The sequence below is a fragment of the Pimephales promelas genome, chromosome 2 (genome assembly GCF_988280905.1).
Source record: "Pimephales promelas chromosome 2, fPimPro1.hap1.1, whole genome shotgun sequence".
Lineage (NCBI taxonomy): Eukaryota > Metazoa > Chordata > Actinopteri > Cypriniformes > Leuciscidae > Pimephales > Pimephales promelas.
Window position 1 is genome coordinate 27,399,716 of NC_142770.1, and position 26,196 is coordinate 27,425,911.

The 26,196-nt window shown below is 48.8% G+C and overlaps 16 non-coding genes and 2 pseudogenes across 16 annotated transcripts; all 18 read right to left on the minus strand.

The window, feature by feature from the left end:
* Nucleotides 1-199: 199 nt before the first annotated feature.
* On the minus strand, nt 200-364 carry LOC148995933 (U1 spliceosomal RNA). The gene has a single exon (XR_016149081.1). It is a non-coding gene; the product is annotated as a U1 spliceosomal RNA (small nuclear RNA).
* A 330-nt stretch (nt 365-694) lies between these two features.
* LOC148995934 (U2 spliceosomal RNA) lies at nt 695-885 on the minus strand. The gene has a single exon (XR_016148649.1). It is a non-coding gene; the product is annotated as a U2 spliceosomal RNA (small nuclear RNA).
* A 1,111-nt stretch (nt 886-1,996) lies between these two features.
* LOC148995935 (U1 spliceosomal RNA) lies at nt 1,997-2,161 on the minus strand. The gene has a single exon (XR_016149247.1). It is a non-coding gene; the product is annotated as a U1 spliceosomal RNA (small nuclear RNA).
* Nucleotides 2,162-2,498: 337 nt separating this feature from the next.
* Nucleotides 2,499-2,689, minus strand: LOC148995936 (U2 spliceosomal RNA). The gene has a single exon (XR_016148650.1). It is a non-coding gene; the product is annotated as a U2 spliceosomal RNA (small nuclear RNA).
* A 1,110-nt stretch (nt 2,690-3,799) lies between these two features.
* On the minus strand, nt 3,800-3,964 carry LOC148995937 (U1 spliceosomal RNA). The gene has a single exon (XR_016149412.1). It is a non-coding gene; the product is annotated as a U1 spliceosomal RNA (small nuclear RNA).
* A 330-nt stretch (nt 3,965-4,294) lies between these two features.
* LOC148995938 (U2 spliceosomal RNA) lies at nt 4,295-4,485 on the minus strand. Its single transcript, XR_016148651.1, has one exon. It is a non-coding gene; the product is annotated as a U2 spliceosomal RNA (small nuclear RNA).
* Nucleotides 4,486-5,595: 1,110 nt separating this feature from the next.
* Nucleotides 5,596-5,760, minus strand: LOC148995939 (U1 spliceosomal RNA). Its single transcript, XR_016149487.1, has one exon. It is a non-coding gene; the product is annotated as a U1 spliceosomal RNA (small nuclear RNA).
* A 330-nt stretch (nt 5,761-6,090) lies between these two features.
* Nucleotides 6,091-6,281, minus strand: LOC148995940 (U2 spliceosomal RNA). Its single transcript, XR_016148652.1, has one exon. It is a non-coding gene; the product is annotated as a U2 spliceosomal RNA (small nuclear RNA).
* A 1,111-nt stretch (nt 6,282-7,392) lies between these two features.
* LOC148995941 (U1 spliceosomal RNA) lies at nt 7,393-7,557 on the minus strand. The gene has a single exon (XR_016149677.1). It is a non-coding gene; the product is annotated as a U1 spliceosomal RNA (small nuclear RNA).
* Nucleotides 7,558-7,894: 337 nt separating this feature from the next.
* LOC148995942 (U2 spliceosomal RNA) lies at nt 7,895-8,085 on the minus strand. The gene has a single exon (XR_016148660.1). It is a non-coding gene; the product is annotated as a U2 spliceosomal RNA (small nuclear RNA).
* A 1,111-nt stretch (nt 8,086-9,196) lies between these two features.
* On the minus strand, nt 9,197-9,361 carry LOC148995943 (U1 spliceosomal RNA). The gene has a single exon (XR_016149891.1). It is a non-coding gene; the product is annotated as a U1 spliceosomal RNA (small nuclear RNA).
* Nucleotides 9,362-9,697: 336 nt separating this feature from the next.
* Nucleotides 9,698-9,870, minus strand: LOC148995944 (U2 spliceosomal RNA; annotated as a pseudogene).
* Nucleotides 9,871-16,446: 6,576 nt separating this feature from the next.
* LOC148995945 (U1 spliceosomal RNA) lies at nt 16,447-16,611 on the minus strand. Its single transcript, XR_016150035.1, has one exon. It is a non-coding gene; the product is annotated as a U1 spliceosomal RNA (small nuclear RNA).
* Nucleotides 16,612-16,950: 339 nt separating this feature from the next.
* On the minus strand, nt 16,951-17,127 carry LOC148995946 (U2 spliceosomal RNA; annotated as a pseudogene).
* Nucleotides 17,128-23,695: 6,568 nt separating this feature from the next.
* Nucleotides 23,696-23,860, minus strand: LOC148995947 (U1 spliceosomal RNA). Its single transcript, XR_016147712.1, has one exon. It is a non-coding gene; the product is annotated as a U1 spliceosomal RNA (small nuclear RNA).
* A 338-nt stretch (nt 23,861-24,198) lies between these two features.
* Nucleotides 24,199-24,389, minus strand: LOC148995948 (U2 spliceosomal RNA). The gene has a single exon (XR_016148661.1). It is a non-coding gene; the product is annotated as a U2 spliceosomal RNA (small nuclear RNA).
* A 1,110-nt stretch (nt 24,390-25,499) lies between these two features.
* On the minus strand, nt 25,500-25,664 carry LOC148995949 (U1 spliceosomal RNA). The gene has a single exon (XR_016150222.1). It is a non-coding gene; the product is annotated as a U1 spliceosomal RNA (small nuclear RNA).
* A 338-nt stretch (nt 25,665-26,002) lies between these two features.
* Nucleotides 26,003-26,193, minus strand: LOC148995950 (U2 spliceosomal RNA). Its single transcript, XR_016148663.1, has one exon. It is a non-coding gene; the product is annotated as a U2 spliceosomal RNA (small nuclear RNA).
* Between the last annotated feature and the right edge of the window lie 3 nt (nt 26,194-26,196).

Here is a 26,196-nt window from a genome sequence, read left to right on the forward strand (position 1 = left end):
GAGACTATTTGAAGAATTGAGGAGAAAAAAGAAAACCCTCCTCACACAGACCGGTCCTAGACTGTTTCGTATCTCTCGAGCAACCGCCGCAGTTCAACTCTCTGGACTGCCTCTGGATATTGAAGAAGTGGAGAAAAAAAAAAAAACAAAAGAACCTCAAGTGGAGCTTTAACAATCTGCCCTTTTAACCAGTGTTGTCCAGGGGAGAGCGCGAACGCAGTCCCCCACTACCATAAATTATGCAGTCGAGATTCCCACATTTGGGGAATTCGCAGGGGTCAGCACAACCCAGAGTGCAATGGCCGAGCCTCGCCCTGGGTGAACCACCTTCCTGATCATGGTGTCTCCCCTGCCAGGTAAGTATGAATTCCCAGGCCTTCAGTCAGAAGCACCCTGCCCCTCTCCCCAATCCTCACCAGCGGTTTGCCAGTCAAAAAAGGGGCTTTTTTTTTTTTTTGCACGCTCCGCATCCGGCTCCATGAGCCATAAATGTACATAATGCGCCGTCCCCGAATAGTGGACGGATCAGATGTTAAACTGACAGAGGAACAGGGGTTCCTTTTCGTCTTGTTTTTACACCACAATTCTACCCAGGCTAGTATAGCACATGATCACCTACAACACCCACTCACACTAAATCCATTATCACCTTCTGCCACACAAGACCACTACATTTCTTTCATTGAACACTTTAGGAGGGTGCACCGTTCCCAGAAGTACTGCAATACCGGGTCGATGCGTGGAGTGGACGGAGCAAGCCCCTATGCCATCTCCCAGGACCAAAAATCAATTTAATATGTGGTGCCCGGGTAGGGCACGTATCAGATATTAAACTGATAAGAACAGATACTACACTTGATCTTAGCCAAAAGGCCGAGAAGCGATGACGCAGCGACGCCGAGGCGGGGGAGCCGGCAAAGGCCACGCCCACCTGGGCCGCGGCGAGAGGGTCTAAGGTCGCCGGCAAACAAGCTCAGCTCAGATTGGTTGACACCGAAAATGGATCACAACAGAGTGCACAGCACGACACTCTGGAGTGCAACCTGGGATTTTGGATCATCAACATTCCGCCTTAAAAGTGAGCGGGCGGACCAAAGCGTCCGTGGTAGAGACTTGAAACTCTGAGGGATGGTAGGACCGGCCCGGTACTACAACCTCACCAAGGCTCGCCCCGATCGGCCCCAAGGTGGCGCTGCAGCGATCAAAAGTACGAAATGGCTCGTAACTCCTCGACCGTCGGTCGCAGACCCAAGTGTCTTACATCACCGGAATCCTTGGCTCGAGCCGAACAAGATGCATGCCTCGGATTGGGTGGTCGCGCTGGCGAGATTTTCGGGTATTTTGGATTTTCTGAAAAACCTACTTTTGCACACTAGTCCTAGGTTTTTTGCCCGATCTGACCCAAACCGGTGCAGAAAGATTCTCTGGAGTCTGACTGCCAACAGGGATCGGGAAACAGTTGGAATTTCCATCCACGTTGGCGACGGTACGCCAAAACGTTGGGGGTGGGCGAGGCGGGCTTTACTTAAACGGCTATAACTCTCCAACGGAATGAGACAATTGCACCCAACTCGGTACACCTGTGTACGGGCTCAGCCCGTGGTCACGTGAAGAGGAATGCGGCGACTGGCCACTTGGTGGCGCTGTAAACAGAAAAAAACACAACATGGGTGGCTGTATATCACGTGACGTTTCACACGTGCACAATGTTTTCATACCACATGATAGAACTCCTCATTCCGAACAACTTTGCCTCCAGGACAACTGCTGTGAACTAAGTCGTCCGTCAAATATTGGAGACTATTTGAAGAATTGAGGAGAAAAAAGAAAACCCTCCTCACACAGACCGGTCCTAGACTGTTTCGTATCTCTCGAGCAACCGCCGCAGTTCAACTCTCTGGACTGCCTCTGGATATTGAAGAAGTGGAGAAAAAAAAACAAAACAAAAGAACCTCAAGTGGAGCTTTAACAATCTGCCCTTTTAACCAGTGTTGTCCAGGGGAGAGCGCGAACGCAGTCCCCCACTACCATAAATTATGCAGTCGAGATTCCCACATTTGGGGAATTCGCAGGGGTCAGCACAACCCAGAGTGCAATGGCCGAGCCTCGCCCTGGGTGAACCACCTTCCTGATCATGGTGTCTCCCCTGCCAGGTAAGTATGAATTCCCAGGCCTTCAGTCAGAAGCACCCTGCCCCTCTCCCCAATCCTCACCAGCGGTTTGCCAGTCAAAAAAGGGGCTTTTTTTTTTTTTTTTTTTTTGCACGCTCCGCATCCGGCTCCATGAGCCATAAATGTACATAATGCGCCGTCCCCGAATAGTGGACGGATCAGATGTTAAACTGACAGAGGAACAGGGGTTCCTTTTCGTCTTGTTTTTACACCACAATTCTACCCAGGCTAGTATAGCACATGATCACCTACAACACCCACTCACACTAGCTCCATTATCACCTTCTGCCACACAAGACCACTACATTTCTTTCATTGAACACTTTAGGAGGGTGCACCGTTCCCAGAAGTACTGCAATACCGGGTCGATGCGTGGAGTGGACGGAGCAAGCCCCTATGCCATCTCCCAGGACCAAAAATCAATTTAATATGTGGTGCCCGGGTAGGGCACGTATCAGATATTAAACTGATAAGAACAGATACTACACTTGATCTTAGCCAAAAGGCCGAGAAGCGATGACGCAGCGACGCCGAGGCGGGGGAGCCGGCAAAGGCCACGCCCACCTGGGCCGCGGCGAGAGGGTCTAAGGTCGCCGGCAAACAAGCTCAGCTCAGATTGGTTGACACCGAAAATGGATCACAACAGAGTGCACAGCACGACACTCTGGAGTGCAACCTGGGATTTTGGATCATCAACATTCCGCCTTAAAAGTGAGCGGGCAGACCAAAGCGTCCGTGGTAGAGACTTGAAACTCTGAGGGATGGTAGGACCGGCCCGGTACTACAACCTCACCAAGGCTCGCCCCGATCGGCCCCAAGGTGGCGCTGCAGCGATCAAAAGTACGAAATGGCTCGTAACTCCTCGACCGTCGGTCGCAGACCCAAGTGTCTTACATCACCGGAATCCTTGGCTCGAGCCGAACAAGATGCATGCCTCGGATTGGGTGGTCGCGCTGGCGAGATTTTCGGGTATTTTGGATTTTCTGAAAAACCTACTTTTGCACACTAGTCCTAGGTTTTTTGCCCGATCTGACCCAAACCGGTGCAGAAAGATTCTCTGGAGTCTGACTGCCAACAGGGATCGGGAAACAGTTGGAATTTCCATCCACGTTGGCGACGGTACGCCAAAACGTTGGGGGTGGGCGAGGCGGGCTTTACTTAAACGGCTATAACTCTCCAACGGAATGAGACAATTGCACCCAACTCGGTACACCTGTGTACGGGCTCAGCCCGTGGTCACGTGAAGAGGAATGCGGCGACTGGCCACTTGGTGGCGCTGTAAACAGAAAAAAACACAACATGGGTGGCTGTATATCACGTGACGTTTCACACGTGCACAATGTTTTCATACCACATGATAGAACTCCTCATTCCGAACAACTTTGCCTCCAGGACAACTGCTGTGAACTAAGTCGTCCGTCAAATATTGGAGACTATTTGAAGAATTGAGGAGAAAAAAGAAAACCCTCCTCACACAGACCGGTCCTAGACTGTTTCGTATCTCTCGAGCAACCGCCGCAGTTCAACTCTCTGGACTGCCTCTGGATATTGAAGAAGTGGAGAAAAAAAAAAAAAAAAAAGAACCTCAAGTGGAGCTTTAACAATCTGCCCTTTTAACCAGTGTTGTCCAGGGGAGAGCGCGAACGCAGTCCCCCACTACCATAAATTATGCAGTCGAGATTCCCACATTTGGGGAATTCGCAGGGGTCAGCACAACCCAGAGTGCAATGGCCGAGCCTCGCCCTGGGTGAACCACCTTCCTGATCATGGTGTCTCCCCTGCCAGGTAAGTATGAATTCCCAGGCCTTCAGTCAGAAGCACCCTGCCCCTCTCCCCAATCCTCACCAGCGGTTTGCCAGTCAAAAAAGGGGCTTTTTTTTTTTTTTGCACGCTCCGCATCCGGCTCCATGAGCCATAAATGTACATAATGCGCCGTCCCCGAATAGTGGACGGATCAGATGTTAAACTGACAGAGGAACAGGGGTTCCTTTTCGTCTTGTTTTTACACCACAATTCTACCCAGGCTAGTATAGCACATGATCACCTACAACACCCACTCACACTAAATCCATTATCACCTTCTGCCACACAAGACCACTACATTTCTTTCATTGAACACTTTAGGAGGGTGCACCGTTCCCAGAAGTACTGCAATACCGGGTCGATGCGTGGAGTGGACGGAGCAAGCCCCTATGCCATCTCCCAGGACCAAAAATCAATTTAATATGTGGTGCCCGGGTAGGGCACGTATCAGATATTAAACTGATAAGAACAGATACTACACTTGATCTTAGCCAAAAGGCCGAGAAGCGATGACGCAGCGACGCCGAGGCGGGGGAGCCGGCAAAGGCCACGCCCACCTGGGCCGCGGCGAGAGGGTCTAAGGTCGCCGGCAAACAAGCTCAGCTCAGATTGGTTGACACCGAAAATGGATCACAACAGAGTGCACAGCACGACACTCTGGAGTGCAACCTGGGATTTTGGATCATCAACATTCCGCCTTAAAAGTGAGCGGGCGGACCAAAGCGTCCGTGGTAGAGACTTGAAACTCTGAGGGATGGTAGGACCGGCCCGGTACTACAACCTCACCAAGGCTCGCCCCGATCGGCCCCAAGGTGGCGCTGCAGCGATCAAAAGTACGAAATGGCTCGTAACTCCTCGACCGTCGGTCGCAGACCCAAGTGTCTTACATCACCGGAATCCTTGGCTCGAGCCGAACAAGATGCATGCCTCGGATTGGGTGGTCGCGCTGGCGAGATTTTCGGGTATTTTGGATTTTCTGAAAAACCTACTTTTGCACACTAGTCCTAGGTTTTTTGCCCGATCTGACCCAAACCGGTGCAGAAAGATTCTCTGGAGTCTGACTGCCAACAGGGATCGGGAAACAGTTGGAATTTCCATCCACGTTGGCGACGGTACGCCAAAACGTTGGGGGTGGGCGAGGCGGGCTTTACTTAAACGGCTATAACTCTCCAACGGAATGAGACAATTGCACCCAACTCGGTACACCTGTGTACGGGCTCAGCCCGTGGTCACGTGAAGAGGAATGCGGCGACTGGCCACTTGGTGGCGCTGTAAACAGAAAAAAACACAACATGGGTGGCTGTATATCACGTGACGTTTCACACGTGCACAATGTTTTCATACCACATGATAGAACTCCTCATTCCGAACAACTTTGCCTCCAGGACAACTGCTGTGAACTAAGTCGTCCGTCAAATATTGGAGACTATTTGAAGAATTGAGGAGAAAAAAGAAAACCCTCCTCACACAGACCGGTCCTAGACTGTTTCGTATCTCTCGAGCAACCGCCGCAGTTCAACTCTCTGGACTGCCTCTGGATATTGAAGAAGTGGAGAAAAAAAAAAAAACAAAAGAACCTCAAGTGGAGCTTTAACAATCTGCCCTTTTAACCAGTGTTGTCCAGGGGAGAGCGCGAACGCAGTCCCCCACTACCATAAATTATGCAGTCGAGATTCCCACATTTGGGGAATTCGCAGGGGTCAGCACAACCCAGAGTGCAATGGCCGAGCCTCGCCCTGGGTGAACCACCTTCCTGATCATGGTGTCTCCCCTGCCAGGTAAGTATGAATTCCCAGGCCTTCAGTCAGAAGCACCCTGCCCCTCTCCCCAATCCTCACCAGCGGTTTGCCAGTCAAAAAAGGGGCTTTTTTTTTTTTTTGCACGCTCCGCATCCGGCTCCATGAGCCATAAATGTACATAATGCGCCGTCCCCGAATAGTGGACGGATCAGATGTTAAACTGACAGAGGAACAGGGGTTCCTTTTCGTCTTGTTTTTACACCACAATTCTACCCAGGCTAGTATAGCACATGATCACCTACAACACCCACTCACACTAAATCCATTATCACCTTCTGCCACACAAGACCACTACATTTCTTTCATTGAACACTTTAGGAGGGTGCACCGTTCCCAGAAGTACTGCAATACCGGGTCGATGCGTGGAGTGGACGGAGCAAGCCCCTATGCCATCTCCCAGGACCAAAAATCAATTTAATATGTGGTGCCCGGGTAGGGCACGTATCAGATATTAAACTGATAAGAACAGATACTACACTTGATCTTAGCCAAAAGGCCGAGAAGCGATGACGCAGCGACGCCGAGGCGGGGGAGCCGGCAAAGGCCACGCCCACCTGGGCCGCGGCGAGAGGGTCTAAGGTCGCCGGCAAACAAGCTCAGCTCAGATTGGTTGACACCGAAAATGGATCACAACAGAGTGCACAGCACGACACTCTGGAGTGCAACCTGGGATTTTGGATCATCAACATTCCGCCTTAAAAGTGAGCGGGCGGACCAAAGCGTCCGTGGTAGAGACTTGAAACTCTGAGGGATGGTAGGACCGGCCCGGTACTACAACCTCACCAAGGCTCGCCCCGATCGGCCCCAAGGTGGCGCTGCAGCGATCAAAAGTACGAAATGGCTCGTAACTCCTCGACCGTCGGTCGCAGACCCAAGTGTCTTACATCACCGGAATCCTTGGCTCGAGCCGAACAAGATGCATGCCTCGGATTGGGTGGTCGCGCTGGCGAGATTTTCGGGTATTTTGGATTTTCTGAAAAACCTACTTTTGCACACTAGTCCTAGGTTTTTTGCCCGATCTGACCCAAACCGGTGCAGAAAGATTCTCTGGAGTCTGACTGCCAACAGGGATCGGGAAACAGTTGGAATTTCCATCCACGTTGGCGACGGTACGCCAAAACGTTGGGGGTGGGCGAGGCGGGCTTTACTTAAACGGCTATAACTCTCCAACGGAATGAGACAATTGCACCCAACTCGGTACACCTGTGTACGGGCTCAGCCCGTGGTCACGTGAAGAGGAATGCGGCGACTGGCCACTTGGTGGCGCTGTAAACAGAAAAAAACACAACATGGGTGGCTGTATATCACGTGACGTTTCACACGTGCACAATGTTTTCATACCACATGATAGAACTCCTCATTCCGAACAACTTTGCCTCCAGGACAACTGCTGTGAACTAAGTCGTCCGTCAAATATTGGAGACTATTTGAAGAATTGAGGAGAAAAAAGAAAACCCTCCTCACACAGACCGGTCCTAGACTGTTTCGTATCTCTCGAGCAACCGCCGCAGTTCAACTCTCTGGACTGCCTCTGGATATTGAAGAAGTGGAGAAAAAAAAACAAAACAAAAGAACCTCAAGTGGAGCTTTAACAATCTGCCCTTTTAACCAGTGTTGTCCAGGGGAGAGCGCGAACGCAGTCCCCCACTACCATAAATTATGCAGTCGAGATTCCCACATTTGGGGAATTCGCAGGGGTCAGCACAACCCAGAGTGCAATGGCCGAGCCTCGCCCTGGGTGAACCACCTTCCTGATCATGGTGTCTCCCCTGCCAGGTAAGTATGAATTCCCAGGCCTTCAGTCAGAAGCACCCTGCCCCTCTCCCCAATCCTCACCAGCGGTTTGCCAGTCAAAAAAGGGGCTTTTTTTTTTTTTTTTTTTTTGCACGCTCCGCATCCGGCTCCATGAGCCATAAATGTACATAATGCGCCGTCCCCGAATAGTGGACGGATCAGATGTTAAACTGACAGAGGAACAGGGGTTCCTTTTCGTCTTGTTTTTACACCACAATTCTACCCAGGCTAGTATAGCACATGATCACCTACAACACCCACTCACACTAGCTCCATTATCACCTTCTGCCACACAAGACCACTACATTTCTTTCATTGAACACTTTAGGAGGGTGCACCGTTCCCAGAAGTACTGCAATACCGGGTCGATGCGTGGAGTGGACGGAGCAAGCCCCTATGCCATCTCCCAGGACCAAAAATCAATTTAATATGTGGTGCCCGGGTAGGGCACGTATCAGATATTAAACTGATAAGAACAGATACTACACTTGATCTTAGCCAAAAGGCCGAGAAGCGATGACGCAGCGACGCCGAGGCGGGGGAGCCGGCAAAGGCCACGCCCACCTGGGCCGCGGCGAGAGGGTCTAAGGTCGCCGGCAAACAAGCTCAGCTCAGATTGGTTGACACCGAAAATGGATCACAACAGAGTGCACAGCACGACACTCTGGAGTGCAACCTGGGATTTTGGATCATCAACATTCCGCCTTAAAAGTGAGCGGGCAGACCAAAGCGTCCGTGGTAGAGACTTGAAACTCTGAGGGATGGTAGGACCGGCCCGGTACTACAACCTCACCAAGGCTCGCCCCGATCGGCCCCAAGGTGGCGCTGCAGCGATCAAAAGTACGAAATGGCTCGTAACTCCTCGACCGTCGGTCGCAGACCCAAGTGTCTTACATCACCGGAATCCTTGGCTCGAGCCGAACAAGATGCATGCCTCGGATTGGGTGGTCGCGCTGGCGAGATTTTCGGGTATTTTGGATTTTCTGAAAAACCTACTTTTGCACACTAGTCCTAGGTTTTTTGCCCGATCTGACCCAAACCGGTGCAGAAAGATTCTCTGGAGTCTGACTGCCAACAGGGATCGGGAAACAGTTGGAATTTCCATCCACGTTGGCGACGGTACGCCAAAACGTTGGGGGTGGGCGAGGCGGGCTTTACTTAAACGGCTATAACTCTCCAACGGAATGAGACAATTGCACCCAACTCGGTACACCTGTGTACGGGCTCAGCCCGTGGTCACGTGAAGAGGAATGCGGCGACTGGCCACTTGGTGGCGCTGTAAACAGAAAAAAACACAACATGGGTGGCTGTATATCACGTGACGTTTCACACGTGCACAATGTTTTCATACCACATGATAGAACTCCTCATTCCGAACAACTTTGCCTCCAGGACAACTGCTGTGAACTAAGTCGTCCGTCAAATATTGGAGACTATTTGAAGAATTGAGGAGAAAAAAGAAAACCCTCCTCACACAGACCGGTCCTAGACTGTTTCGTATCTCTCGAGCAACCGCCGCAGTTCAACTCTCTGGACTGCCTCTGGATATTGAAGAAGTGGAGAAAAAAAAACAAAACAAAAGAACCTCAAGTGGAGCTTTAACAATCTGCCCTTTTAACCAGTGTTGTCCAGGGGAGAGCGCGAACGCAGTCCCCCACTACCATAAATTATGCAGTCGAGATTCCCACATTTGGGGAATTCGCAGGGGTCAGCACAACCCAGAGTGCAATGGCCGAGCCTCGCCCTGGGTGAACCACCTTCCTGATCATGGTGTCTCCCCTGCCAGGTAAGTATGAATTCCCAGGCCTTCAGTCAGAAGCACCCTGCCCCTCTCCCCAATCCTCACCAGCGGTTTGCCAGTCAAAAAAGGGGCTTTTTTTTTTTTTTTTTTTTGCACGCTCCGCATCCGGCTCCATGAGCCATAAATGTACATAATGCGCCGTCCCCGAATAGTGGACGGATCAGATGTTAAACTGACAGAGGAACAGGGGTTCCTTTTCGTCTTGTTTTTACACCACAATTCTACCCAGGCTAGTATAGCACATGATCACCTACAACACCCACTCACACTAGCTCCATTATCACCTTCTGCCACACAAGACCACTACATTTCTTTCATTGAACACTTTAGGAGGGTGCACCGTTCCCAGAAGTACTGCAATACCGGGTCGATGCGTGGAGTGGACGGAGCAAGCCCCTATGCCATCTCCCAGGACCAAAAATCAATTTAATATGTGGTGCCCGGGTAGGGCACGTATCAGATATTAAACTGATAAGAACAGATTTTTCTTTCGAAAAGTTTTATTGTCACAATGTCGTTCCATTATTTCCATTTGCATGTACATTTTTTCTTTTAGATCACATTTTTACACATATTAAAAGGGACACATTATTTACTGTTAAAAGTTTCTTGTTTGTGTGTTGTGTAAAAAGTCCATGTATGTTTTAAAAGAAAGGTAAATGGTTTAAATAATGGGAATAAAACAATAAAACATGTCAGATAAAAAACAATAAAACAATAAATTATGCCACATAAAACATCTCTTGTACAGGATCGAGGGTGAGTCCCTATCAAGAATGTCCATTCACTCCAGGTCTCCAGAACAGGCCCCGGACTCCTCGCTTCCAGCGCCCAGCGGAGATCCCCTCTCCTCCGGCCCGCTGGCCCGCTGTTCCCGTAGCCGGTGTGGTGAGGGTGCATCTACGGGCGGCCAGGGTCGGGGGTGGCCGGGACCTCTTTGGTGTGACCCCAGCCCCCCCATCCGAATAACGACGTCCGGCGCCTCCTGCAGCGCAGATCTAACTAATTGCTCGCACGCGTGGAGGGGCACCGTAACGCGTTTCCCCACCAGCAGGTTTCTGGTGGCCCAGATGGCATCCTTGATATGGTTGAGGGTGAGCCAGAGCGAGGTAAATTGCTGTGATGTTAGCTCCTTCAAGCCCTGACCCACCCCCAGGATGGCGAGCCTGTATCCCACCTGGGCCCGACCCGCCGGCAGGCACGGGAAAACCAGGGGGCTGGTCTTGGCCCACAGGTCCCGCGCAGCACCGCACTCCCAGAGCAGATGGTAGACGGTCTCCGGGGAACCACATCCGGACCGTGGGCAGGTGGGGTTTTTGGCCATGCCTCTGGAGTGCATAACCGCCCTGACCGGGAGGATCTCATGGGCCACCATCCACGACAAGTCCTTAAGCCTGTTCTGGAGAGCTGGGTGGGCTGCGTTCCTCCAAACGTCTTTGGCCTCACCTAGTGTGAGGCCTGGAACTGGACTCACCGATTCTCGATCCTGCACAAGAGAGACAAGAGACTTGTGGTTAGTTAAAATAGTGGCATCATTTGTTTCTAAAAGGTATTTCTTTAAAAATGTCTTAATAAAAAGATGTTCTTTTGACAGATTAAAAGACACTGGACTTTTAAGATCAATGGGTAAAATTTTCAAGCTTCTTAGGTATGACCCCATCCAGAATCGGGTCATGGCTGCTGTCTTGTGTTCTCTGGATGGGGTCAGTGCATACTGGATGTGGAGGGCGGCAAAGCGGCTGCCTAAAAACAGGTGGGGGTCTGGGAGGCCTTTCCCGCCATTCTCTTTTTTCTTTTTGACGACCTCCCTCTTGAGTCTTTCCCACTTGGACCCCCACAGGAAATAAAATACCGCCCTCTCCAACTTGTCTAGGAATCGTCTTGGGGGACTAAAAACAGAACAGACAAGTAAAATCAGTGGTAAAATCACAGCTTTAAAAATTAAAATCTTGCCTTCAATCGTCAGATTTCTTAGTCCCCAAAAGCCCAGTCTTTGCCTAACTTTCCCTAACATGTCAGTCCAGTTACCCTGTCCTCCACCCTCCCTGTCAAATTTAACACCTAGAATTTTCAAATTATTATCTTTAAAAACCAAATCTAGTCCACCTTTGTCAACGTTCCCCCACGGCCCGAAGAGCTGGGCCTCAGACTTGCTCCTATTGAGCTTGGCGCCTGAGGCCCGACCGTACCAGTCAGTCAAGTCCATTGCTCTTCGTACCGATAAAATGTCCGTTGCTAAAAGGGTCACGTCGTCCATGTATAAAACGCAGGTTGCCGTCAGTCCACTAGTCCCTGGGATGCCTAGTCCTTTAATCCATTTGTCCCTTCTCAAGATTTGTGCCAGTGGCTCTATACAAGCCACATACAGAAGGGGAGATAAGGGACACCCCTGACGGACGCCGCTGTAGATATTAACAGCTTTGGATAAATGCCCATTAACTACAATTCTGCTGACCAGGCTGTTGTACAGCAGTCCCACCCAGGCTATGAACCGCCCTGGAAACCCCATTTTACCCAGTACCTTAAAAAGGAACTGGTGCGAGATACGGTCGAATGCTTTTTCAAAGTCTAAATTTAGGACTACTAGCCGAAGGTTTCTGTCTCTCGCATAACAGATGGCGTCTCTGATCAGCACCAGGCTGTCCGTGATCTTCCTTCCTGGCACAGCGCATGCTTGATCCGGGTGGATTACGTCCTCTAAAACTGTCGACATGCGTGTGGCTAAAATTTTGCTAAAAAGTTTACAGTCGACATTTAAAAGAGTGATGGGTCGCCAGTTCCGTAAGTCAGTCTTGTCCCCTTTCTTATGTAAGAGTGAAACTATCCCTATTCTAAAGCTGTCAGGAAGTCTTTCAAGAGTCTCAAATTCTTTAAAAACAGTCAGTAAGTCGAAAGCTAAAATATCCCAAAAGGTCAAATAAAACTCCAGAGGAAGTCCATCGGTGCCGGGGGACTTTCCTCGTTTAAAACTTTTGAGTGCTTTGTGAATTTCTAAAATGTTGAAATCTTGAGATAAAATTGTACCTTCGCCATCGACTTTCTTTTCTAAAAACTCTAAAACCTCCTGTAACGTGTCATTGTGGACTTCTTTGGTGCTGTATAGGTTTTCATAAAATACTTCAGTTTCCTTTAAAATTTCTTTTGTGGTATAAACCTCCCTCCCTCCACTTTTCAAAGCTGTGATTGCCCCACCCCGTGAAATAATTTTTTTAAAGAAATACCTCGTGCACCTTTCACCTTCCTCAATCTCCTTCTCCCTGCTCCTTAAAATGACACCTTTGCTTTGAATTTCGGATAAAACTGACATTTCTTGCTTTATTTCTTTGATTTCTTCACTAAAATCGATCCCATCGTTTAAAAGGTTAAAATATCTCTGTAGTCGTTTTTGCAGCCCCATCATGCGTCGATTTAATCTATTCTTTTTGATTTTTCCTATCTTTCTAAAAAACTGTCTCGTCCGTTCTTTTACCATCTCCCACCACTGTGCACGTGAGTCGTAGAAGTCTTGGAGGGTCTGCCATTGGCTGAACTGCTCCCTGTACTCACTGACTACATCTTTATCTTCCAAAAGGGAGCAGTTCAGCTTCCACAGCCCTCCCCCTGCAGTCACACCAGTGGGGAGTGAAAGGGTGCATGACAGCATTGTGTGATCTGAAAAAAAGAGGGGGGTTAATGTTGCATCGGTTGGCAGGCAGTCCCGTGTAAAAACGTAGTCAATGCGAGAGGCTCTGGTGCCGTCACCACTGAACCAGGTGAAGCCCTCCTCTCTCTGATGCATTGCTTTAAAACAGTCCACTAATTTAAAATCTCTAACTAAATCCTGCAATAAAACCGATGTTTTATCAACTTTAAAATCCTCTGTCCTCTTCCTGTCTTTCTTGGTTAAAACGCAATTAAAATCCCCTGCTACCACTAGGGGAGCCCTACCTAACATGTGGGGCCGCAGGTCTTCTAAAAGCTCATACCTATTGTTTTTGTCTGTAAAACCATACACATTTAAAATGTTAAAATCCTTACCTAAAAAAGTCAGATTAGCTAAAATTGCCCGCCCGTCCCTCACCACAGTGCTGCCCTTCACCAAGATATTGGGGTTTTGTATTAAAATGGCGACACCGTCATTTTTATTAAAATTGGACCCACTCCAAACGGAAACTCCTGGGGTCCAAATCTCCTCCCACTTTCTGTAATTGGATAAAAAAGGCAGACCACATTCTTGTAATAAAAACACATCTGACTTAAAAGTTTTTAAAAAGGATAGGACACTCTGTGCTCGTATATTGCTCCTCACACTTCTCACATTGATGGTGGAGATAGTGAGAGCCATGAGCAGTATGGTTAAAAGGGTATGAGACATTTAAAAGCAACAAAAGGACTACAGAGATTTAATTAAAATCAGGTTATTTCTTGTTGCACTTGCCGTCCCTTTTCCCCAGAAAGCCTGGGATCAGGGAGGAAAGTGCTTGACGTCTCAGGGCTCACAGAGAGAACCTCTTGTGAAGCCTTTGGCGTCGATGTTCTTAGCTTAAAATGCAGAAAAGATACTTCATTAGGAGAGTCTGTGGGCCACACACGGTCTAGATCTTCCATGGGGGAACTATCTAGCCGGTGCGCTACCCGCAGCTTTTTCTCCTCCGTTTGGACCAGAGGAGATCTCGCAGTTCTTTTCTGCACTTGAGCATTGGGAAGAGAAGAATCTGTCTCACTCCCACTAGTTGACCCACTAGCCTCAGACACGGTGACAAGGGAGGAAGCCGTTTCCTCCTCTTTGTCGTCCACCTCTTCTTTACCATTATCATTTTGAGGATTGGCTTCCTCCCCCTGACCAGCTGTTCGAGTTGACTCCGCCCCTGTGGCCGCCCCACTTCCTTCTTCCAGTCCAATCCCTGAGGCTGGCTGAGGATTTGAATTTCCCGCCAAAACCTCAGGGCCCGCCTCCTTTATCGTTTGCTCTTTGGGTGGGGCGGCCATTTTGTTGTTTTTTAGCTTGTTGGCAAAACTTTGGGGGCAGTCTCTGTAGAGATGGGATGATTCTCCACAGAGGTTGCACTTTCTGCCATTTTTGCACTCTTCAAAAGTGTGTCCAATTTCTCTGCACTTCCTACACACTACTTCTTGGCACGCCTCGGCGAGATGCCCAAGTTGGCCACACTTGCGGCATAGCTTGGGCATCCCTTGATAATGGATGTAACCTCTATTCTCTCCCAACACAATCATAGAAGGAATTTGACTCAGGCCATGGTAGCTGTTGGGATCTGCCCATTGTTTAATGGGCACTCTCCACGCACAGCTCCAGATACCGTCTTCATCTAAAACCTTGACTGGTTGACCACGAATAGAGCAATATCTTGCCAACCATACAGCAATGTCTTCTCCACTAACTGTTTCATTAAACATCCTGACAATCACCACTTTCAGCGAATTATCAGTCAGTTTTTCCACAGTGAACATGGAGAAATTGGCTTTACACAATTCATACCGAGCCCAAAAAGTACTTAGCAAGGAAGCAGAAGCAAAACTAACGTCGAAGCCATGATTCAGGGGCAGAGTCAACAAGCAGTTAATATCAATAGCCTTAAAACCGAGAGTCTGTTGGATGCACTTCCTGGAAAAGTCCAACCTGGACATCGCCTGGAGAGTGCCATCCTCCTTTGTCTTAAATTTAAAACGCACGCTGTGGTGCCTCCTCATGCCGGCACGAGCAGCCGACATGTTGGAGGCACCACTAGCCTGCTGCGGCTAAAATCCAACAATAAATATACAATAAATAAATTAAAACCTGCTTACCTTAAAACCAGAAGATTCCTCGTAGAACGAGTCGTCAATTAAAAGCCGCTTGTCAATGTACCTCCTGAAGGGTGTATGTCCCGTGTGACAAGCAACACACGAGACCAAGTCCAACAAGAGGCGATCGCTGTCTCAGACGTCCGACCAGACCACTTGATCTTAGCCAAAAGGCCGAGAAGCGATGACGCAGCGACGCCGAGGCGGGGGAGCCGGCAAAGGCCACGCCCACCTGGGCCGCGGCGAGAGGGTCTAAGGTCGCCGGCAAACAAGCTCAGCTCAGATTGGTTGACACCGAAAATGGATCACAACAGAGTGCACAGCACGACACTCTGGAGTGCAACCTGGGATTTTGGATCATCAACATTCCGCCTTAAAAGTGAGCGGGCAGACCAAAGCGTCCGTGGTAGAGACTTGAAACTCTGAGGGATGGTAGGACCGGCCCGGTACTACAACCTCACCAAGGCTCGCCCCGATCGGCCCCAAGGTGGCGCTGCAGCGATCAAAAGTACGAAATGGCTCGTAACTCCTCGACCGTCGGTCGCAGACCCAAGTGTCTTACATCACCGGAATCCTTGGCTCGAGCCGAACAAGATGCATGCCTCGGATTGGGTGGTCGCGCTGGCGAGATTTTCGGGTATTTTGGATTTTCTGAAAAACCTACTTTTGCACACTAGTCCTAGGTTTTTTGCCCGATCTGACCCAAACCGGTGCAGAAAGATTCTCTGGAGTCTGACTGCCAACAGGGATTGGGAAACAGTTGGAATTTCCATCCACGTTGGCGACGGTACGCCAAAACGTTGGGGGTGGGCGAGGCGGGCTTTACTTAAACGGCTATAACTCTCCAACGGAATGAGACAATTGCACCCAACTCGGTACACCTGTGTACGGGCTCAGCCCGTGGTCACGTGAAGAGGAATGCGGCGACTGGCCACTTGGTGGCGCTGTAAACAGAAAAAAACACAACATGGGTGGCTGTATATCACGTGACGTTTCACACGTGCACAATGTTTTCATACCACATGATAGAACTCCTCATTCCGAACAACTTTGCCTCCAGGACAACTGCTGTGAACTAAGTCGTCCGTCAAATATTGGAGACTATTTGAAGAATTGAGGAGAAAAAAGAAAACCCTCCTCACACAGACCGGTCCTAGACTGTTTCGTATCTCTCGAGCAACCGCCGCAGTTCAACTCTCTGGACTGCCTCTGGATATTGAAGAAGTGGAGAAAAAAAAACAAAACAAAAGAACCTCAAGTGGAGCTTTAACAATCTGCCCTTTTAACCAGTGTTGTCCAGGGGAGAGCGCGAACGCAGTCCCCCACTACCATAAATTATGCAGTCGAGATTCCCACATTTGGGGAATTCGCAGGGGTCAGCACAACCCAGAGTGCAATGGCCGAGCCTCGCCCTGGGTGAACCACCTTCCTGATCATGGTGTCTCCCCTGCCAGGTAAGTATGAATTCCCAGGCCTTCAGTCAGAAGCACCCTGCCCCTCTCCCCAATCCTCACCAGCGGTTTGCCAGTCAAAAAAGGGGCTTTTTTTTTTTTTTTTTTTTTTTGCACGCTCCGCATCCGGCTCCATGAGCCATAAATGTACATAATGCGCCGTCCCCGAATAGTGGACGGATCAGATGTTAAACTGACAGAGGAACAGGGGTTCCTTTTCGTCTTGTTTTTACACCACAATTCTACCCAGGCTAGTATAGCACATGATCACCTACAACACCCACTCACACTAGCTCCATTATCACCTTCTGCCACACAAGACCACTACATTTCTTTCATTGAACACTTTAGGAGGGTGCACCGTTCCCAGAAGTACTGCAATACCGGGTCGATGCGTGGAGTGGACGGAGCAAGCCCCTATGCCATCTCCCAGGACCAAAAATCAATTTAATATGTGGTGCCCGGGTAGGGCACGTATCAGATATTAAACTGATAAGAACAGATTTTTTTTTCTTTCGAAAAGTTTTATTGTCACAGTGTCATTCCATTATTTCCATTTGCATGTACATTTTTTTTCTTTTAGATCACATTTTTACACATATTAAAAGGGATACATTATTAACGGTTAAAAGTTTCTTGTGTTTGTGTGTTGTGTAAAAAGTCCATGTATGTTTTAAAAGAAAGGTAAATGGTTTAAATAATAGGAATAAAACAATAAAACATGTCAGATAAAAAACAATAAAACAATAAATTATGCCACATAAAACATCTCTTGTACAGGATCGAGGGTGAGTCCCTATCAAGAATGTCCATTCACTCCAGGTCTCCAGAACAGGCCCCAGACTCCTCGCTTCCAGCGCCCAGCGGAGATCCCCTCTCCTCCGGCCCGCTGGCCCGCTGTTCCCGTAGCCAGAGTGGTGAGGGTGCATCTACGGGCAGCCAGGTACGGTGGCGGCCGGGACCCTCTCCGTGTGACCCCGGCCCCCCCATCCGAATAACGACGTGCGGCCCACCCTGCAGCGTTGATCTTATTCTTTGCTCGCACGCGTGGAGGGGGACCGTCACGCGTTTCCCCACCAGCAGGTTTCTGGTGGCCCAGATGGCATCCTTTATATGGTTGAGGGTGAGCCAGAGCGAGGCAAACGTTGGTGGTGTCAACTCCTTCAAGCCCTGACCCACCCCCAGGATGGCGAGCTTGTAGTCCACCTGGGCCCGACCCGCCGGCAGGCACGGGAAAAACAGGGGGCCGGTCTTGGCCCACAGGTCCCGCGCAACGCCGCACTCCCAGAGCAGATGTTGGACGGTCTCCGGGGAACCACATCCGGACCGTGGGCAGGTGGGGTTTTTGGCCATGCCTCTGGAGTGCATGACCGCCCTGACCGGGAGGATCTCATGAGCCACCATCCACGACAAGTCCTTGAGCCTGTTCTGGAGAGCTGGGTGGGCTGCGTTCCTCCAAACGTCTTTGGCCTCACCTAGTGTGAGGCCTGGAACTGGACTCACCGATTCTCGATCCTGCACAAGAGAGACAAGAGACTTGTGGTTAGTTAAAATAGTGGCATCATTTGTTTCTAAAAGGTATTTCTTTAAAAATGTCTTAATAAAAAGGTGTTCTTTTGACAAATTAAAAGACACTGGGCTTTTAAGATCAATGGGTAAAATTTTCAAGCTTCTTAGGTATGACCCCATCCAGAATCGGGTCATGGCTGCTGTCTTGTGTTCTCTGGATGGGGTCAGTGCATACTGGATGTGGAGGGCGGCAAAGCGGCTGCCTAAAAACAGGTGGGGGTCTGGGAGGCCTTTCCCGCCATTCTCTTTTTTCTTTTTGACAACCTCCCTCTTGAGTCTTTCCCACTTGGACCCCCACAGGAAATAAAATACCGCCCTCTCCAACTTGGCTAGGAATCGTCTTGGGGGACTAAAAACAGAACAGACAAGTAAAATCAGTGGTAAAATCACAGCTTTAAAAATTAAAATCTTGCCTTCTAGCGTCAGTTGTCTTAGTCCCCAAAAGCCCAGTCTTTGCCTAACTTTCCCTAACATGTCAGTCCAGTTTCCTTGTCCTCCACCCTCCCTGTCAAATTTCACACCTAAAATTTTCAAATCATTTTCTTTAAAATCCAAATCTAGTCCTCCTGTGTCCATGTCGCCCCACGGCCCGAAGAGCAGGGCCTCGGACTTACTCCTGTTAAGCTTGGCGCCCGAGGCCCGACCGTACCAGTCAGTCAAGTCCATTGCTCTTCGTACTGATAAAAGGTCAGTCGCTAAAAGAGTCACGTCATCCATATATAAAACACAGGTCGCCGTCAGTCCACCAGTTCCTGGGATGTCTAGTCCTTTAATCCATTTATCCCTTCTCAAGATCTGTGCCAGTGGCTCAATACAAGCCACATACAGAAGGGGAGATAAAGGACACCCCTGACGGACACCGCTGTGGATATTTACAGCTTTGGAAAGATGCCCATTTACAAGAAATTTGCTGCTAAAACCCTCATAGAGCAGCCCCACCCAAGCTATAAACCTCTCTGGAAAGCCCATTTTTTGCAGTACCTGAAGGAGGTACTGGTGCGAGACCCGATCAAAGGCTTTTTCGAAATCTAAATTTAGGGCTACAAGCCGGATGTTTCTGTCTCTCGCATAACAGATGGCATCTCTAATCAGAACTAGGCTGTCTGTTATCTTTCTTCTGGGCACAGCGCAAGCTTGATCCGGGTGGATTACGTCCTCTAAAACGGTCGACATACGTGTAGCTAAAATTTTACTGAAAAGTTTGCTATCAAAATTTAAAAGAGTAATAGGTCTCCAATTTTTTAAGTCAGTCCGGTCACCTTTTTTGTAAAGTAAAGAAACTATCCCTATTCTAAAACTGTCCGGAAGTCTGTCAAGGGTCTCAAAGTCCTTAAAAACAGTCAGTAATTCGTGAGCTAAAATGTCCCAAAAGGTAAGATAAAACTCCAGGGGGAGTCCATCTTCCCCTGGGGATTTACCCCTCTTAAAACCTTTCAGTGCTTTTTGAGTTTCTAAAATGGTAAAATCTTGTATTAAAAGCTCATTTGGACTCTTTACTTTCTTGACTAAAAAATTTAAAACTTCCTTTAGAGTGGTGTCATGTACATCTTTTGGACTGTATAACTCTTGGTAGAAATACTCAACCCCTTTTAAAATTTCATCTGTTGTTTTTACATCCCTCCCTTCTACTTTTACACTAGTTATAGCCCCTCCCCTTGTTAATATCTTTTTAAAAAAATACCTAGTACATTTTTCACCTTCTTCTATCTCTCTCTCTTTACTTCTTAAAATAAACCCTTTACTTTGATAACTGGATAAAACTGACATTTCTTTTTTGACCTCTTTCATTTCGTCATTAAAATCAAAACCATTATTAAAAAGATTAAAATATCTTTGTAGTCTTTTTTGCAGCCCCATCATGTATCTCTTTTCCCTATTCTTCTTGTCCCTTCCTACTTTCCTAAAAAACTGTCTTGTCCGGTCCTTTACCATCTCCCACCACTGTGCGCGTGTATCGTAAAAGTCTTGGAGGGTCTGCCATTGGCTGAACTGCTCCCTATATTCCTTTACTACATCCTCATCTTCTAAGAGGGAGCAGTTCAGCTTCCACAGCCCTCCCCCTACCGTCACACCTGTGGGCAGTGAAAGGGTGGAAGACAGCATTAAGTGGTCAGAAAAGAAAAGGGGGGTGACTGTAGCATCGGTTGGCGGGCAGTCTCTTGTAAAAATATAGTCGATGCGAGAGGCTCTGGAGCCATCACTACTGAACCAAGTGTAGCCCTCCTCTCTTTGATGCACATTTTTAAAACAGTCGACTAATTTAAAATCTCTCACTAAGCCCTGCAATAAAACCGTTGTCTTATCTACTTTAAAATCCTCTCCTACCCTCTTCCTATCTTTTTTTGATAAAACACAGTTAAAATCCCCTGCCACCACTAGGGGCGCCCTACCTAACATGTGGGACTGCAAGTCTTCTAAAAGCTCATACCTTTCATTTTTACCTGTAAAACCATACACATTAAGAACATTTAAATCTCTACCTAAAAAATTCAGATTTGCTAAAAGAGCCCGCCCATCCCTCACCACTGTGCTGCCCTTCACCAAGATATGGGGATTTTTTATTAAAATAGCAACACCGTCATTTTTGTTTTGGTTTGATCCGCTCCATATGGAGGGACCAGGGAGCCATAATTCCTCCATCTTTGTGTACCTATTTAAAAAGGGCAAAGCACACTCTTGTATTAAAAACAAATCTGATTTACAAGTATTTAAAAAGGATAAAATGCTCTGTGCTCGTATGGTGGACCTCACACTTCTTACATTGATGGTTGAGATTGTGAGGGTCATGAGCAGTAAGGTAAAAAAGGTATGAGACATTTAAAACAGAAGACAATAAAAGACTACAATAAAATCATTAAAATCATGTGATTTCTTGTGGCAATTGCCTTCCCCTCCTCCCAGATGGACTGGGGTCGGGGAGGCAAATGCTTACCACCTCCGAGGCTGCAGAGGAAACCTCTTGCAGCTCTTTTGGTGATGATGTTCTTAGCTTTACGTGCAAAAAGGACACCTCATTTGGGGATTCTAGGGGCCACACACGCTCCAGATTGTCCAAAAAGGAACTATCTGAGCGATGTGCAGCCCTAGCTTTCTTCTCCTCTGTGTCAAACAGAGGAGATCCCGCAGGCCTTTTTTGCACCTGAGCATTTGGGAGTGAACATTCAGTTTCACTCCCACTGGTTTCTAAAACCGCGTCCGGAACCGTTTCTAATGAAGAATCTGTTTCTTCCTGTATCTCATCTCCTTCCTTATCTTTCACAGTGGTGGTGGCTGTTTGAATGTTTGACTCTGCCCCTGTGGCCGCCCCACTTCCTTCTTCTGCCCCAATCCCTGAGGCTGGCAGGAGAGATGTAATTCCCGCCAAAACCTCAGGGACCGCCTCCTCCTCCCTTTGTTCTTTTGTTTGGTGTGCTTGCGGGGCGGCCATTTTAAGCTTGTTGGCAAAACTTTTAGGGCAGTCTCTGTAGAGATGGGATGATTCTCCACAAAGATTGCACCGCCTGCCATTGGTACAGTTTTCAAAACTGTGACCAATTTCTTTGCACTTCCCACATACTAGTTCTTGGCATGCTTCGGCGAGATGCCCAACTCTTCCACATTTTCTACACAGCTTAGGCATTCCTTGATAGTGTATGTAGCCTCTGTTTTCTCCCAGCACAATCATAGAAGGCAGATGTTTCAGGCCCTGGTAGCCCCCAGCGTCTTCCCATTGTTTAATGGGAATCCGCCAGGAGCAATTCCAAATGCCATCCTCATCTAGCACTTTGACAGGCTGACTTCTAACAGTGCAAAATCTACCCAGCCAGACACAAATATCATCTCCAGTCACTGTTTCATTAAACATCCTAACAATCACTGTTTTAAGAGTGTTATCAGAAAGTTTCTCCACAGTGAACATGGAGAACTGGGCCTTAACATTTTCAAACCGTTGCCAAAAATCATTTAGCAGGGAAGCAGCCTTAAAGCTAACATCAAATCCTTTGTTCAGGGGCAGAGTCATCAAACAATTCAAGTCCTCGGGCTTAAAATGTAAGGTCTTTTGGATCAGCTTCCTGGAAAAGTCCATGCGGGACATACCCAGGAGCTTCCCCTCGACCTCTCTAAATAAAAACCGCACGCTGTGGTGCCTCCGCACACCGGCACGAGCTGCCGACATGGTGGAGGCACCAACAGCCTAAAACTTTAAAAACCCAATAAATATTAAATAAATAAATAAATAGACAATAAATAAATAAATAGATAATATGGTCTTACCTTAAAACTGAGAAGGAGTAAAATCAGCTGGTTCAATCTACCTCTCGAGAGATGTGTGGCTCGGGATACCAGAAGATCTCGAGCCAAGAACCTCCAAGAGGCGATCGCAGTCTGAACCGTTTGACAAGATACTTGATCTTAGCCAAAAGGCCGAGAAGCGATGACGCAGCGACGCCGAGGCGGGGGAGCCGGCAAAGGCCACGCCCACCTGGGCCGCGGCGAGAGGGTCTAAGGTCGCCGGCAAACAAGCTCAGCTCAGATTGGTTGACACCGAAAATGGATCACAACAGAGTGCACAGCACGACACTCTGGAGTGCAACCTGGGATTTTGGATCATCAACATTCCGCCTTAAAAGTGAGCGGGCAGACCAAAGCGTCCGTGGTAGAGACTTGAAACTCTGAGGGATGGTAGGACCGGCCCGGTACTACAACCTCACCAAGGCTCGCCCCGATCGGCCCCAAGGTGGCGCTGCAGCGATCAAAAGTACGAAATGGCTCGTAACTCCTCGACCGTCGGTCGCAGACCCAAGTGTCTTACATCACCGGAATCCTTGGCTCGAGCCGAACAAGATGCATGCCTCGGATTGGGTGGTCGCGCTGGCGAGATTTTCGGGTATTTTGGATTTTCTGAAAAACCTACTTTTGCACACTAGTCCTAGGTTTTTTGCCCGATCTGACCCAAACCGGTGCAGAAAGATTCTCTGGAGTCTGACTGCCAACAGGGATCGGGAAACAGTTGGAATTTCCATCCACGTTGGCGACGGTACGCCAAAACGTTGGGGGTGGGCGAGGCGGGCTTTACTTAAACGGCTATAACTCTCCAACGGAATGAGACAATTGCACCCAACTCGGTACACCTGTGTACGGGCTCAGCCCGTGGTCACGTGAAGAGGAATGCGGCGACTGGCCACTTGGTGGCGCTGTAAACAGAAAAAAACACAACATGGGTGGCTGAATATCACGTGACGTTTCACACGTGCACAATGTTTTCATACCACATGATAGAACTCCTCATTCCGAACAACTTTGCCTCCAGGACAACTGCTGTGAACTAAGTCGTCCGTCAAATATTGGAGACTATTTGAAGAATTGAGGAGAAAAAAGAAAACCCTCCTCACACAGACCGGTCCTAGACTGTTTCGTATCTCTCGAGCAACCGCCGCAGTTCAACTCTCTGGACTGCCTCTGGATATTGAAGAAGTGGAGAAAAAAAACAAAACAAAAGAACCTCAAGTGGAGCTTTAACAATCTGCCCTTTTAACCAGTGTTGTCCAGGGGAGAGCGCGAACGCAGTCCCCCACTACCATAAATTATGCAGTCGAGATTCCGACATTTGGGGAATTCGCAGGGGTCAGCACAACCCAGAGTGCAATGGCCGAGCCTCGCCCTGGGTGAACCACCTTCCTGATCATGGTGTCTCCCCTGCCAGGTAAGTATGAATTCCCAGGCCTTCAGTCAGAAGCACCCTGCCCCTCTCCCCAATCCTCACCAGCGGTTTGCCAGTCAAAAAAGGGGCTTTTTTTTTTTTTTTTTTTTTTGCACGCTCCGCATCCGGCTCCATGAGCCATAAATGTACATAATGCGCCGTCCCCGAATAGTGGACAGATCAGATGTTAAACTGACAGAGGAACAGGGGTTCCTTTTTGTCTTGTTTTTACACCACAATTCTACCCAGGCTAGTATAGCACATGATCACCTACAACACCCACTCACACTAGCTCCATTATCACCTTCTGCCACACAAGACCACTACATTTCTTTCATTGAACACTTTAGGAGGGTGCACCGTTCCCAGAAGTACTGCAATACCGGGTCGATGCGTGGAGTGGACGGAGCAAGCCCCTATGCCATCTCCCAGGACCAAAAATCAATTTAATATGTGGTGCCCGGGTAGGGCACGTATCAGATATTAAACTGATAAGAACAGATACTACACTTGATCTTAGCCAAAAGGCCGAGAAGCGATGACGCAGCGACGCCGAGGCGGGGGAGCCGGCAAAGGCCACGCCCACCTGGGCCGCGGCGAGAGGGTCTAAGGTCGCCGGCAAACAAGCTCAGCTCAGATTGGTTGACACCGAAAATGGATCACAACAGAGTGCACAGCACGACACTCTGGAGTGCAACCTGGGATTTTGGATCATCAACATTCCGCCTTAAAAGTGAGCGGGCAGACCAAAGCGTCCGTGGTAGAGACTTGAAACTCTGAGGGATGGTAGGACCGGCCCGGTACTACAACCTCACCAAGGCTCGCCCCGATCGGCCCCAAGGTGGCGCTGCAGCGATCAAAAGTACGAAATGGCTCGTAACTCCTCGACCGTCGGTCGCAGACCCAAGTGTCTTACATCACCGGAATCCTTGGCTCGAGCCGAACAAGATGCATGCCTCGGATTGGGTGGTCGCGCTGGCGAGATTTTCGGGTATTTTGGATTTTCTGAAAAACCTACTTTTGCACACTAGTCCTAGGTTTTTTGCCCGATCTGACCCAAACCGGTGCAGAAAGATTCTCTGGAGTCTGACTGCCAACAGGGATCGGGAAACAGTTGGAATTTCCATCCACGTTGGCGACGGTACGCCAAAACGTTGGGGGTGGGCGAGGCGGGCTTTACTTAAACGGCTATAACTCTCCAACGGAATGAGACAATTGCACCCAACTCGGTACACCTGTGTACGGGCTCAGCCCGTGGTCACGTGAAGAGGAATGCGGCGACTGGCCACTTGGTGGCGCTGTAAACAGAAAAAAACACAACATGGGTGGCTGAATATCACGTGACGTTTCACACGTGCACAATGTTTTCATACCACATGATAGAACTCCTCATTCCGAACAACTTTGCCTCCAGGACAACTGCTGTGAACTAAGTCGTCCGTCAAATATTGGAGACTATTTGAAGAATTGAGGAGAAAAAAGAAAACCCTCCTCACACAGACCGGTCCTAGACTGTTTCGTATCTCTCGAGCAACCGCCGCAGTTCAACTCTCTGGACTGCCTCTGGATATTGAAGAAGTGGAGAAAAAAAACAAAACAAAAGAACCTCAAGTGGAGCTTTAACAATCTGCCCTTTTAACCAGTGTTGTCCAGGGGAGAGCGCGAACGCAGTCCCCCACTACCATAAATTATGCAGTCGAGATTCCCACATTTGGGGAATTCGCAGGGGTCAGCACAACCCAGAGTGCAATGGCCGAGCCTCGCCCTGGGTGAACCACCTTCCTGATCATGGTGTCTCCCCTGCCAGGTAAGTATGAATTCCCAGGCCTTCAGTCAGAAGCACCCTGCCCCTCTCCCCAATCCTCACCAGCGGTTTGCCAGTCAAAAAAGGGGCTTTTTTTTTTTTTTTTTTTTTTGCACGCTCCGCATCCGGCTCCATGAGCCATAAATGTACATAATGCGCCGTCCCCGAATAGTGGACGGATCAGATGTTAAACTGACAGAGGAACAGGGGTTCCTTTTTGTCTTGTTTTTACACCACAATTCTACCCAGGCTAGTATAGCACATGATCACCTACAACACCCACTCACACTAGCTCCATTATCACCTTCTGCCACACAAGACCACTACATTTCTTTCATTGAACACTTTAGGAGGGTGCACCGTTCCCAGAAGTACTGCAATACCGGGTCGATGCGTGGAGTGGACGGAGCAAGCCCCTATGCCATCTCCCAGGACCAAAAATCAATTTAATATGTGGTGCCCGGGTAGGGCACGTATCAGATATTAAACTGATAAGAACAGATACTACACTTGATCTTAGCCAAAAGGCCGAGAAGCGATGAC